Genomic DNA, 14,784 nt, shown 5'->3' with positions numbered 1-14,784 from the left:
GTGTGTGTTTTTACTTGCCTGCCGGGTGCAAGCTAGGATTAAAGATGATGGCCCACCCGTTTTTGACTCCGTTCTTTCTTTACCGACTGTCCAAATCTAATGCGAACCTGCATGGGCCAGGCCACTATGATGGTGGCTGTGGATACTGGCTTCACAACCAACAACCTGTATTACATTTGTGGCATTCACCTTCTACAAGATCACATGTTGCATGAGTCGATTTAAATGAAATATCAAGAATAGGCAAACCCACAGAGGGAGAAAGTGGATTGATTCGTGATTGTCAAAGACTGAGGGTATGTGGAAATAGGAAATGATTGCTAATTGCTACACTGCTTCTTTGGGGGCTGAAAACATTCTAAACTTTGATAGCTGTTGTCACAGAGACAATGACTATTCAGAGACCACATAGTGTGCACCATGGGACCTAGGGGAGACTACTTCACAGTTCCATATACAAGTTTCATGAGACAGCCCTGACACCCAGTCCTTACAGGTATTTACTGATACACACAAAATAGAAGCAGGATCAGGAAGGAGGAAGTCAGAAAGCATAGAAGAGAATGAGGAAGTCACAAATGGGAACATCTTTAGAGCAGATTAAAGGGCAAGCAAAGTAGTTCAAATATTCCCACCCAACTGAATAATCAGATTTGGTAGTTCTATTTCTATTGTGCTGCATTCAGCACAGTGTTGTGTTCAATACTTTTGTCAGTAAGGTCACTGTGGCATTTCCCTCAGGGCACTGATCTTTGTGCCTATTTTATTTTTCTATTCAGGGCCTCTACAAGCTGAAATGGTGGCAAATTCTGTAAATGTAATAAAAATCAGCAATATACACACTCTAAATACATAAACTTTATGCTTTGTAAATTATACCTCAGTAAAACTTGGGGTTATGCTTGGAACTTCATTTTAACTTAAAGTAACATATTATTTAAATCCCCATTTATGATTATTTACTTCAACTTTTTACTTAACGTTGAACTTATTAGGTACATTCAGAGTTGCAATGCCAGGGGCCACCACCATCATCGTGACCATGCAGGTTTGTTGGGCAGATAAAATGTATTATGCTCACTTTGTAAAAGATAACGCTGCCCACGTGGAGGCCGTTGCCCAGGTGATATTAATGTGTGTTGGGGGGCAGGCAGGATCGTTGTAGCCTGGGGCTTGGTTTTGGGATTAAACCTTTCCCGCCCTTTTTGATGTGGGGCGGTACAATCCAATCATGACTCAGAGAAGTCACTTTGTATTAGAGACTTTCCTATTTTGTATATTGGATTAAAGGTTTGCATTTCTACACTATAAAATGAGGGCAGAACGAGAGCTTTCTCTCTTGGTTCCTGGGATGATTAGCATGAGAGAGCAGAGGGAGCAGAGCAGAAAGAGGCCATGTGGCCAGGAGAAGCAGCCAAAATGGTGGAGTGCTGAGTGAGAGGCCAGTTTGTGTAGAGTTTGTATCTGGGATAAGGAAGGAGATGGGGAACTGAGGAGAATAAGGCGGGTGAGCTAGAAACCTTTGATTCTAGGAAACTCGGATAAGTCATTGGCTTTGTGAGCACTGAATATTAGTGGGTTTTGGAGCCCAGTGTGTGTTTTTACTTGCCTGCCGGGTGCAAGCTAGAATTAAAGAGAATGGCCTATCAGTTTTTGGCTCTGTTGTTTCTTTACCGACTGTCCAAATCCAATGGGAACCTGCATGGGCCAGGTGGCCGTGATAGTGGCCCGCCCTGGCTGTGACTACTGGCTTTACAAGGTTCTCATTGAATTTGGACAAATGGTAAAGAAACAGTGGAGTCAAAAAAGGTGGGCCATTCCGTTTATTAAAGTCTCACACTGGCAGATGATGAAACAGGCAGGGAAACACTTCCTTTCAATCAGAACTCCCAAAGCCCTGATGCATTCTCCAGTTCCACAATCAGGAGAATCTTCTCCTGGTTCCTCTTAGAATCAAAGACCCCAACCAGCCTCAGTAGAGCTCGCAAAGCCCCTCAGCTCTGGTTCTCCATCTGCACTCCTTCTTCTCTTTCAGCAAAACTGATTGACTCAGAGGTAGAGTGTGGGCCCGGTGTGTGGAAGTCCCAGGTTTGATTCCCTGCCAGGGCACACAGTAGAAATGCCCATCTTCTTCTCCACCCTTCTTCTTCTCCTTCCTCTGTCTATCTAATCCTCTCCCACAGCAGAGCTCTATTTGAGCAAAGTGGGACCAGACACTGAGGATGGCTCCATGGCCTCTGCCTCAGGCACTAGAATGGCTCTGGTTGCAGTGGAGCAATGCCCCAGATAGGCCAAGCATCACCCCTGTTATAAAGTACTGTACCCCACATTCTGAAAGGCACTGTACCTCACTTAATTGAGTCCACATAGAGACACCCTGTCCAGATGAATTTTGAAGAGTTTTATTGAAGGAGAAAATTTGTTAAATATGCTGGCCGCATATGGCTGACACAGGGTATAATGAGCCCAAATCGTGTGCCATGAGTGCATTTCAGACACTGGTTACATACCCTTTGACTACATACAGGTGTGTGTGTGGGGGGGTCGACATGACAGCATGACATAATCATTAACAAGATTAATATTTAACAAGATTTACATTACATTAACAAGATTAGCATTTGTCTAAGGCAGTGGTCCCCAACATTTTTTGGGCCACGGACCAGTTTAATGTCAGAAAATATTTTCACAAACCAGCCTTTAGGGTGGGACGGATAAATGCACAAAATAAAATTATGTGACCGGCATAAAAAATGTGGTATTTTTAAATATAATTGTCAAACTTACAAGACAAGCATCAAGAGTGAGTCTTAGATGGATATAACAGAGGGAATCTGGTCATTTTTTAAAAATAAAACATCATTCAGACTTAAATATAAATAAAACAGAAATAATGTAAGTTATTTATTCTTTCTCTGTGTACTGGTACCAAATGGCCCATGGACTGGTACCGGTCCGCGGCCCGGGGATTGGGGACCACTGGTTTAGGGGATTTACAAAGAATGCTAAAACTTTCAAGGTAATATAATCAAAGACATTCACAAATCCTTTTAGTATCTATCTCTCCTCCTTTGCCTAGAGGTACACATTAATCTCAGGGTTCCAGGAAGGGGGGAGAGCTAACATCTATGTAGGGTGATATGTAAATTTTATCTCTTATTGAAATTGAAAGGGAGTTCTTTAAATAACCTTAATCTTTTCAGAGAACTTAAAAACAAGTGATCCTAGTTTTACTTGTAAGTTAGGACACTTCTACATTCCCTTTCCTCCATTTTCCAAAGAAAAGACAGGAAAGCCTACCCTTTTTCTCCTAGAATATCAATATTATTTTTCTGCTTTTTTGTACCTTACAACACTCCCTAGTGGGCATGCAAGGTGGATCCCGGTCTGACGCATGCGAGAGTCTGTCTGTCTGCCATCCTCCCCCATGCTCACTTTGGAAAAATACCAACACAAAAAAACAAAAAATGGAACAAACAAAAAAAAACTGCCTGGACCCACAAAGATCCCTCCTGCAGCAAACATTGGCAAAATAATGGCCCCTCCCAAGCAGGAATGCAATCTGCAATTTGCAATAACTGCCCTGCTCTGTGACCAACCACAAATATGGCTGCCCAGTGCCTATTTTTAACAATAAAAGTGAGCAAACTCAAATAATACTACACATTTTACAAATTTATTTGCCCAACTACATTGAAAAGAAAAACATTGCTAATGGTTTGGACACTCAATCTGTTCTTATGAAATCTGCTCCATCATCTCCACGATGATTACTACCTTATATTGTGACAGTGCTGTAACAGTTCCCTACTTGTGTGGTGTGTAAAGCCAGTGGCCAAGGCCACCATCACAGCAGCCAGTCTCATGCAGGTTTGCATTGGATTCGGACAGTCAGTAAAGAAACAACAGAGCCAAAAACTGATGGGCCATCACCTTTAATCCTAGCTTGCACCCAGCGGGCAAGTAAAAACATACACTCTGGGCTCCAAAACCCACTCACATTCAGTGCTCACAAAGCTACTGACTTATCCGAGTTTCCTAGAATCAAAGGTTTCTAGCTTACCAGACTTATTCACCTCTGTTCCCCATCTCCTTTCTTCTCCCTGCACAAACTGCACAAACTGGCCTCTCACTCAACACTCCACCATCTTGGCTGCTTCTCCTGGCCTACTCCATGTGGCCTCCTTCTGCTCTCTGCTCTGCTCTCTCCTCTAATGATAATCTCAGGAACCAAGAGCGCAAGCTCCCGTTCTGCCCCTATTTTATAGTGTAGAAATCCAAACCTTTTATCCAATATACAAAATAGGGAAGTCTCTAATACAAAGTCACCCATCAGAGACATGATGGGATTGCACCACCCCACATCAAAAAGGGTGGGAAAGGCTTAATCCTATAACCAAGCCCCAGGCTATAAGAATCCTGCCTTCCCACAGCCCACAGAGACAAACATTAATATCACCTGGACAACGGCCTCCACATGGGCAGCGCCATCTTTAACAAAGTGAGCATAATATGTTTTATCCACCCAACATGGTGCATGCTTTATTTTTTCATCTTTTTCCTCTTGTGACTATATGTTTATGTTAAAGAAGTGCCTCATTCAAACAGAAGACAGTTATTTTAAATAAAACATTCTTGAAATTTAAATTAAAAATTATTTTATTTATATTTAATATAATTATTAAATTATATATAATTATTTATATCTTTTATCTATATGTGTAAATATAGTTATAATTAAGAATTACATATTATTTAATTGGGATAAACACTACCATTTATTTAAACTATCTTTTCTTTGTTTTTTAATCTTTCACAAGAAATACATTTATTTTCACTTTTTTTTTACAAAAACTTGTTAATTTATTATGCTTTAAACATTTTTCCCTTAATGGTCTGCATATTAAAAAATACATTCTTTACTCAAAAACTCTCAGCAATTATTGCATTTACACTCTCACAAAAGTAGGTCTACCATTTAAATTTATTTACTGCTTATGTTGTATTGGGCAGATAAAATATATTATGCTCATTTTGTTAAAGATGGTGCTGCCCACGTGGAAGCCCGTTGCCCAGGTGATATTAATGTGTGTTGGGGTGGTCTGTGGGCAGACAGGATCCTTGTAGCCTGGGGCTTGGTTTTAGGACTACGCTTTGACCGCCCTTTTTGATGTAAGATGGTACACTCTCATGAGGAATCCCATTATGCCTCAGATAAGTGCCTTTGTATCAGAGACTTTCTAGTTTGTGTATTAGATTAAAGGTTTGGATTTCTACACTATAAAATGGGGGCAGACCAGGAGCTTGCTCTCTAGCTTGGTTCCTGAGATTAGCATTAGAAAAGAGAGCAGAGCAAAGAGCAGAGAAAGGCCACGTGGAGGAGGCCAGGAGAGGCAGCCAAGATGGTGGAGTGCTGAGTGAGACGCCAGTTTGTGCAGAGTTTGTGCAAGGAGAAGGAAGGAGATGGGGAACAAAGGTGAATAAGTCTGGTGAGCTGGAAACATTTGATTCTAGGAAACTCAGATAAGTTAGTAGTTTTGTGAGCACTGAATGAGTGGGTTTTGGAGCCCAGTGTGTGTTTTTACTTGCCCGCTGGATGCAAGCTAGGAATAAAGATGATGATCCATCAGTTTTTGGCTCTGTTGTTTCTTTACCAACTGTCCAAATCCAATGTGAACCTGCATGGGCCAGGCAGCTGTCATGGTGGCCGTAGATACTGGCTTTACATGTTGTATTTGTTCCCTTGGATTCTAATACAAATATTTATTTATTTATTTATTATTTTAATTTTATCTGAAGTGAGAAGCAGGGAGGCAGAGCAATAGACTCTCACATACGCCCAACTAGGATCTATCCAACATGCCCACCAGGGATTGATGCTCTGCCCATCTGGGGTGTTGCTCCACTGCAATTAGAGCCATTCTAGTGCCTGAGGCAGAGGCCATGGCACCGTCTGCAGTGCCCAGGCCAACTTTGCTCCAATGAAGCCTTGGCAGCAGGAGGGGAAAAGATAGAGGGGAAGGAGAGGGGGAAAGGTGGAGAAGCAGATGGGCACTTCTCCTGTGTGCCCTGGCTGGGAATTGAGTCTGGGACCACCACTAGCCAAGTCAACACTATACCACTGAGCCAGCTGGCCAAGACTCAAATATTTACTTTTAAAATTTAAAACCTTATCATTAATATTCTATCCACCCAAATATCAAGATACTTATATCCACATAATTTATTTTATGCAATACCACTCTTCTTTGTGTACATCATTGCTTTATAAATTTTTAAAAATTCATTGATCCTTAGAGAGAAAGTGGGAAAGAGAGAGAGAGGGAGATAGAGAAACATCAATTTGTTATTCTATTTATTTATACATCCGTTGGTTGATTCTTACATATATCCTGACTGAGGAATCAAACCCACAACTTCAGTATATCAGGATGATGTTTTTTAACTGACTGAACTACCTGGCCAGGTGTGTATCTGTCTCAAAAGAACCTTTGCAGGTTAGAAGGAGAAACAATAAGTATACAAAGTGATGAAAAACAAGGACCTATAACCAATATTACTCTACTTTGAAAAGCTGTCATTTAGAATTGAAAGACTTATAAAGAGCTTCTCAGACAAGAAAAAAGTTGAAGAAATTCATCACCACCAAACCAAAAGTACATAATTTTAAAAAGTTTTCCTTGTTGAGAAGAAAAAATATGAACAATAAAATGGCAATAAATATATATTTATTAACAATTGAGACTAAAAATCAAAATAAACAAACAGAACAGAAACAGACTCATAGATACAGAGAATGATTTAATGGTAGCTAGGCTAATCAAGTAAAAAAGAGGTAGGGTCCAAATCAATCAAATTATAAAGAGAAAGGAGATGTTACAAATGAAATACAGGAATTCAAAGGATCATAAGAGGCTACTATGAACAATCATATACCAACAAACAGGACAATTTAGAAGAATTAAAATTATTTTATTATTTTAATTAGTTGCTTTTTATTTATTTTTATTAATATTGATTTATTGTGTTAACATAAACTAACGTGTCCCACTCAATATAACAACCTCACCCACCCTACGTGTCCCACATTACACCCTCTTTGTTCCCCTCCCCCAAAGCCTTCCCCCGGCCCTCTGGATTTGCTCTGCTGTTATCTGTATCTATGTGTTATGTATATATAATTTCTCTAATCCTTTCCTTTCTCTGATACATCCCCTCATCCTTCTTCCCCCTGAAAGCTGTCCCTATGTTTCCTGTGACACTGCTTCTGCCTCTATTCTGCTAATACGTTTAGTTTGTTCATTAGATTTCACATATAAGTGAGATCATATGATATTTTATTTTTCTCTACTTTATTTATTCCATTTATCATAATAATCTCCAAGTCCATCTCTTCCACCATAAAAGATAAGTTTTCTGTCCTTTTCACAGCCACATAGTATTCCATTGAGTATATGTATCACAACTTTTTAATCTACTCATCCACTGATGGACACTTGAGCTGTTTCCACATCTTGATGATTGTAAACAATGCAATAAACATGGTGGTGCATATTTTCTTTTGAATCAGTGATTTGGTAATCTTAGGATATATTTCTAGAAGTGGGATAGCTGGGTCAAAAGGCAGTTCCATTTTTAATTGTTTGAAGAAATGCCATACTGTTTTCCAAAGTTGCTGCACAAGTCTGCTTTCCAACCAGTAGTGCAGGAGGGTTCCCTTTTCTTCAGACCCTCATCAACACTTATTGTGTGTTGATTAATTAATGAGGGCCATTCTGACAGATGTGAGTTAGTATCCTATTGTGGCTTTAGTTTGCATTTCTCTAATTATTAGTGGCATTGAACATTTTGTCACCTGCCTATTGGCCATTTGTATGTCCTCTTTGAAGTAGTGACAATTCAGTTCCTTTGCCCATTTTTTATTGGACTGTTGACCTTCTTGGTGTTGAGTTTAAGAAACTCTTTATAAATTTTGGTTATTAACCCCTTATCGGATGTATTGGCAAATATGTTCTCCCATTGTGTGGGTTGTCTTTTTATTTTGTTCACGGTACCCATTGCTGTGCAAAAGCATTTTAGTTTGATATAGTCCCATTTGTTCATCCTGTCCTTTATTTCACTTGCCCGTATAGATACATCAGCAAAAATCGTTATGAGTGATAATAGAGAGTTTACACCCAATGTTTTCTTCCAAGATGTTTTCTTCCAAGTATGGTTTTGCAACTTACAGTTAAATTTTTTATACATTTTGAGTTTATTTTTGTGAATGGTGTAAGTGAGTGGTCTAGTTTCCGTTTTTGCATGTACCTGTCCAATATTCCATACACCATTTATTAGATAAACTGTCTTTATTCCCTTGTATGTTCTTACTTTCTTTTTCAAATATCACTTGGCCATAAAGGCATGAGATTATTTCTGGGTTCTCTATTCTGTTTCATTGACCTGTATGCTTGTACTTATGCCAGTACCATGCTGTTTTGATTAAAATCTCCATGTAGTATAATTTGATATCAGGAAGTGTGATACCTCCCACTTTATTTTTTATTCTCAAGATTGCTGAGGCTATTTTTGTTCTTTTCTGGTTCCATATAAAGTTTTAAAATATTTGTGCTGTGTTTTTGATATATGCCATTAGTATTTTTATAGGAATTTTATTGAATATATAAATTTCCTTTGGTAATATTGACAATTTATTGATGTTTATTCTTCCTATCCATGAATATGGTATATGCTTCTATTTGTTTGTATCTTCCTTGATTTTTTTTATCAATGTTTTATAATTTTTCTAGTACAAGTCTTTTACCTCCTTGGTTAAATTTACTCCTAGGTATTTTGTTGTTGTTGTTGCAATTGTGAAGGAGATTGTTTTCTGAATTTTTCTTTCAGACTGTTTATTGTTGGTGTGTAAAATGCCACTGATTTCTTAATATTGATTTTATATCCTGCCACCTTGCTGAATTTATTTACCAGGTTTAGTCATTTATTAACTAAGATTTTAGGGTTTTCTATGTACAGTATCATGTCACAAACAAATAATGTTAGTTTTACTTCTTCTTTTCCAATTTGGATGCCTTTTATTTCTTCTTCTTGTCTGATTGCTGTGGCTAGGACTTCCAGAACTATGTTGAATAAGAGTCATGAAAGAAGGCACCCCTACCTTGTTCTTGATCTCAAGTGATTGCTTTTATTTTTCCCCATTGAATATAACGTTGTCTGTGGGTTTATTATAGATGGCCTTTATTATGTTACAGAGTTCTCCTTGTGTTCCCACTTTTCTGACAGTTTTGATCATAAATCAGTGCTGGATTTTATCAAATGCTTTTTCTGCATCTATTGATATAATCATGTGATTTTTATTCTTAATTTATGTGATGAATCTCATTTATTGATTTGCAAATATTGTACTAGCTTTTCCTCCCTAGAATAAATCCCACTTGATTATGATGTGTGTGATCTTTTTGATGTTGTGTTGGATCTGCTCTGCTAATATTTTGTTAAGAATTTTAGCATTTATGTTCATCAGAAATATTGGCCTATGGTTTTCTTTCTTTATAGTGTCTTTATTTCGTTTTAGAATGAAGATAGTGCTTTCCTCATAAAAGGAATTTGGAAATCTTCTGTCTTCTTGAATTTTTTCAAATAGCTTAAGAAGGATAGCTGTTAGTTTTTTTGAATGTTTGGTAAAATTTGCCTGTGTAGCATTCCCAGTCAAGGAATTTTGTTTGCTGGGAGTTTTTGATAAGTGTTTCAATTTTATTTGTTTTAATTACTTTGTTTAAGTTTTCTGATTCTTACAGATTGAGTTTTAGATAATTGTATGTTTCTAGAAATTTATCCATTTTGCTTAGTCTGCTCAATTTTTTGGAGTATGGATCTTCATAGTATTTTTCTTACAATCTTTTGTATTTCTTCAGTGTCAGTTGTTACTTCTTTACTTTCATTTCTAATTTTATTTGAGTCTTCTCTCTTTTTTTCTTGATGAATTTCATTAAAATTTTGTCAATATTGTTTACTTTTCAAAGAACCAGCTGTTGGTTTTACTGATTTTTTAACCTCTATGTCTTTTAATTCTGCTCTGATCTTCATTATATTTTTTATTCTACCTCCTCTGAGCTTTACTTGTTGTTCTTTATCTAGTACTTTTAGATGAAGGGTTATGATGTTTATTTGAGTTTTTTCTTGCTTGCTAATGTATGTCTGAAATGCTATGAACTTTTCTCTCAGGACTGCTTGTGCTGTGTCTCAGATTTTGAGTTGTTGTATGTTCATTTTCATTTGTTTAAAGGAATCTTTAGATTTATTCCTTGATCTCATTGTTAACCCATTTGTTATTTAATAATATGCTACTTATTCTCAAAGCCTTTGAATGTTTTTCAGTTTTCTTTTTTTAGATCTTTCTCTTTTTTTAACTTTCTTTTTTTTTTAATAATTTTATTTTTTTAATGGGGCAACATCAATAAATCAGGATACATATATTCAAAGATAACAAGTCCAGGTTATCTTGTCGTTCAATTATGTTGCATACCCATCACCCAAAGTCAGATTGTCCTCTGTCACCTTCTATCTAGTTTTCTTTGTGCCCCTCTCCCTCCCCCTTTCCCTCTCCCTTTCCCCCCTCTCCCCGTAACCACCACACTCTTATCAATGTCTCTTAGTTTCACTTTTATGTCCCACCTATGTATGGAATAATGCAGTTCCTGGTTTTTTCTGATTTACTTATTTCATTTCGTATAATGTTATCAAGATCCCACTATTTTGCTGTAAATGATCCAATGTCATCATTTCTTATGGCTGAGTAGTATTCCATAGTGTATATGTGCCACATCTTCTTTATCCAGTCATCTATTGACGGGCTTTTTGGTTGTTTCCATGTCCTGGCCACTGTGAACAATGCTGCAATGAACATGGGGCTACATGTGTCTTTATGTATCAATGTTTCTGAGTTTTGGGGGTATATACCCCTAGAGGGATTGCTGGGTTATAAGGTAGTTCTATTTGCAGTTTTTTGAAGAACCACCATACTTTCTTCCATAATGGTTGTACTACTTTACATTCCCACCAACAGTGAATAAGGGTTCCTTTTTCTCCACAGCCTCTCCAACATTTGCTATTACCTGTCTTGTTAATAATAGCTAATCTAACAGGTGTGAGGTGGTATCTCATTGCAGTTTTGATTTGCATTTCTCTAATAACTAAAGAAGATGAGCATCTTTTCATATATCTGTTGGCCATTTGTATTTCTTCCTGGGAGAAGTGTCTGTTCATGTCCTCTTTCCATTTTTTTATTGGATTGTTTGTTTGTTTGTTGTTGAGTTTTATGAGTTCTTTGTATATTTTGGATATTAGGCCCTTATCTGAGCTGTTGTTTGAAAATATCATTTCCCATTTAGTTGGCTGTCTGTTTATTTTGTTATCAGTTTCTCTTGCTGAGCAAAAACTTCTTAGTCTGATGTAGTTCCATTCATTAATTTTTGCATTCACTTCTCTTGCTTTTCGAGTCAAATTCATAAAATGCTCTTTAAAACCCAGGTCCATGAGTTTAGTACCTATGTCTTCTTCTATGTACTTAATTGTTTCAAGTATTATGTTTAGATCTTTGATCCATTTTGAATTAATTTTAGTACAGGGGGACAAACTGCAGTCCAGTTTTATTCTTTTGCATGTGACTTCAGTTTTTCTATTGTAGTTGATTTCTAGTTTCATGCCATGTGATCAGAGAAGATGCTTGATATGATTTCAATCTTCTTTAATTTATTGAGATTTGTTTTTTGTTCTAAAATGTGACCCATCCTAGAGACTCTACCATAAGCAATTGAAAAGAATATATATTCTGCTGCTTTAGAGTGAAATGTTCTGAAGATTTCAATTAAATCCAGTTGATCTAGTGTGTCAATTAAGGCTGCTGTTTTGTTGTTATATTTCTGTCTCAGGGACCTATCCATTGATACTAGTGGGGTATTAAAATCCCGTAGTATTATAATATTGTTGTCAGTCTTGCTATTTATTTCCATCAAAATCTGCTTTATATATTTAGTTGCTCCTATGTTAGGCACATAAATATTTACAATGGTTATATCCTCCTGTTGGATTGCTCACTTTATCATTATGTAGTGACCTTTTTTACTTCTTACTATATATATATCCTTTGTTTTACAGGCTATTTTGTCAGATATAAGTATTGTTAGCCCAGGTTTTTTTTTATTTATATTAGCATAAAATAATTTTTTTTATCCCTTCACTTTAAGTCTATGTATATCTTTTGTTCTGAAGTTGACCTCTTGTAGACAGTATATGTATGGGTTTTGTTTTCTTATCCATGCACTACCCAGTGTCTTTTGATTGAAGGACAATTTGTTTACATTTAAGGTTATTATTGACACATATTTATTTATTTATTTTTATTTTATTCTTTAAATCTACAATTCTCTTTCACTCGAATTCTCTTTTCTTTGCTCTTTTTATAGCAGGGGCCTAAACATTTTTGGTAGTACTGGTTTGCTTTTAATAAATTTTTAGTCTTTTTTTTTCTGTCTGGGAAGCTTTATGTTTTCCCTTCAATTTTAAACAACAATCTTGCTGGATAAAGTAGTCCAGGTTGTAGGTTCTTGTTTTGCATCACTTTAAATATTTCTTGCCAATCCTTTCTAACCTAAAGTGTTTCTGTTGACAAGTCAGATGTCATCCTTATGGGGGTCTCTCTTTAGGTAATTAACTTCTTTTCTGTTTCAGTTTTTAGAATTTTTTTTTTAGTCTCTAAACTTTGGCATTTTAATTATGATGTGTCTTCATGTAGACCTCCTTGAGTTCATCTTTCATGAGACTCTTTGTGCTTCTTGAACTTGTATAAAATTTTTCCTCATCAATTTCGGAAAATTTTTAGCTATGATATCTTGAAACAGGTTCTCTAGCTCTTGTTCATTCTCTTCTCCTTCAGGAACACCTATGATATGAATGTTGTTGTTTTTTCATGTTGTCTCAGAGGTCTCTTAGAGTTATCCAGACATCTTTATGGACATCTTTTCATTTTGCTGCTTTGCTTCTGTACTTTTATTTATCTTGTTCTTTAAATCACTAATTTGATCTTCTTCTTCAGCCAGGCTGCTACTGATTCCATCTAATGCAGTCTTCATTTCTGATATTGTATCCATTTCTGGCTGCTTATTTTTTATAATTTCAATTTTTTTTGTCTGTTTGTTTGATTGGTTGTTTGTTTTGATGCTTGCTATCTCTTTATTTAGGTACTCATTATGACCAGCCATTGTTGCTTTAATGTCCTTGAGCATCCTAAAAATCATTATTTTAAACTCTGTGTATGTTAGTTTGTTTACTTCCATTTCACTTAGTTCTTCTTACTTGGAATTTCTCTTGTTGATTCATGGGGGTCAAATTCTGTTGTCTACTAATTTAGTCTGTGTATTAGGAGGTGCTGTCTGACTTTGAAATTTGTTGTGGTCTCTGTATGAGAAAATGGGCTCAGTGGTACTGACCTCCAGGCCACCTGCATTCCTTGTTCTAGGAATGCTTCTTGAGGGTACTATTTTTCCTCATATTATATGTGAGTATTAGATGCAGTTGGTCCTTTCATGGGTGCTGTTATCCCTTTGGCTGCCTGGCTCTAAGAGTGAACTTTGGTCATGTATATTAGACACTGTGCAGTGTCTGTCCTATTTGGCATTTTTATTCTCTAGTGTGTGGTGCCTGCAGTAGGCCTCCTTTATGCGAGCTACTTGTGTAGTTAGCTGAGTTTACAGTTGATGCTGTCTGCCATACACTACTGGATGTGTTGGTTATACGTCTTCTTGGGTTGTGATCAGCCATTGTTTGTAATCTTTCATGGGTACCTGTCTGGAGCTACTGTTCTGTTTGCTGTTTATGTTTGTATTTCCTGTGCCTGGGTAGTGTGAGAGGGGCCAACCTGTGTGTAAGGATCAGCATACTCCTGCTTAGAGATGACAACAGCTCCATAAAAGCCCCAAGATGCATAAGATTTGCCTCCACTTTTCAGCTGCTACACCTCCTCCTGCAACTTTCTGGTCTTCCCAAAGAGTCTTCTGCAGAAAGACTGTAGAGTGGGCCCAGAATGACCTCACCCAACCGACCCCTCTACAGGTTGCATGCTTTGTGGATAAGGGCTGTTGAGGTTGGGAGTACAACAGTAGTCAAACCCCTATGTTCAGGGGGTCTCTTGTTAAGGGGATCAGTAGGGGAAACATAGCCTCTTCTCCATAGCCTGATCTCACAGCCACTGCTGAATAATCAAATTTTATATCTCTCCAGCAAGGTAAGCAGCAGCTTCAGATTGAGTGGGGCCAACAGTTCCCTCTATAGAAGTTCTTACAGCTGATGGTACCCTGGATTCAGAAAGGAAGACTGAGAGAATACTCCCCTGGGGCTGACTGTGAACCCTCCTCCAGAAAGTGTCTAAGACCCTTGACCAGATACAACAATAAGCTCACAGGTACCCATACTTTAAATATCCATGCTGCAAGCCTTTTTTCCTTCACACTGTGTAATCTATACCAGCAAGGCAGAATATCCAGCACCCAGGCCAGCTGACTGTGAACCACCACCCTATCCAACATACATGAGCTGCTATGCAAATGCTGATCACAGATAGCAAAACTCAACTCATCTGGGCCGGATGTGAGGAGTCCTTCCTTAAGATACTCCACCTACAAGGGTTGTTAGGTATTGTACCAATGATCTCCACCAACAGCCACTGGATCTGCCAGCACTGTGCCTTCCTGGAGAGAACCCAGCTCAGACCAGTGGGAGACACTGCCT

Source organism: Saccopteryx bilineata, chromosome 1 (genome assembly GCF_036850765.1).
Source record: "Saccopteryx bilineata isolate mSacBil1 chromosome 1, mSacBil1_pri_phased_curated, whole genome shotgun sequence".
NCBI classification, from domain to species: Eukaryota; Metazoa; Chordata; class Mammalia; order Chiroptera; family Emballonuridae; genus Saccopteryx; species Saccopteryx bilineata.
Note: the sequence above shows the minus strand (reverse complement) of the source record.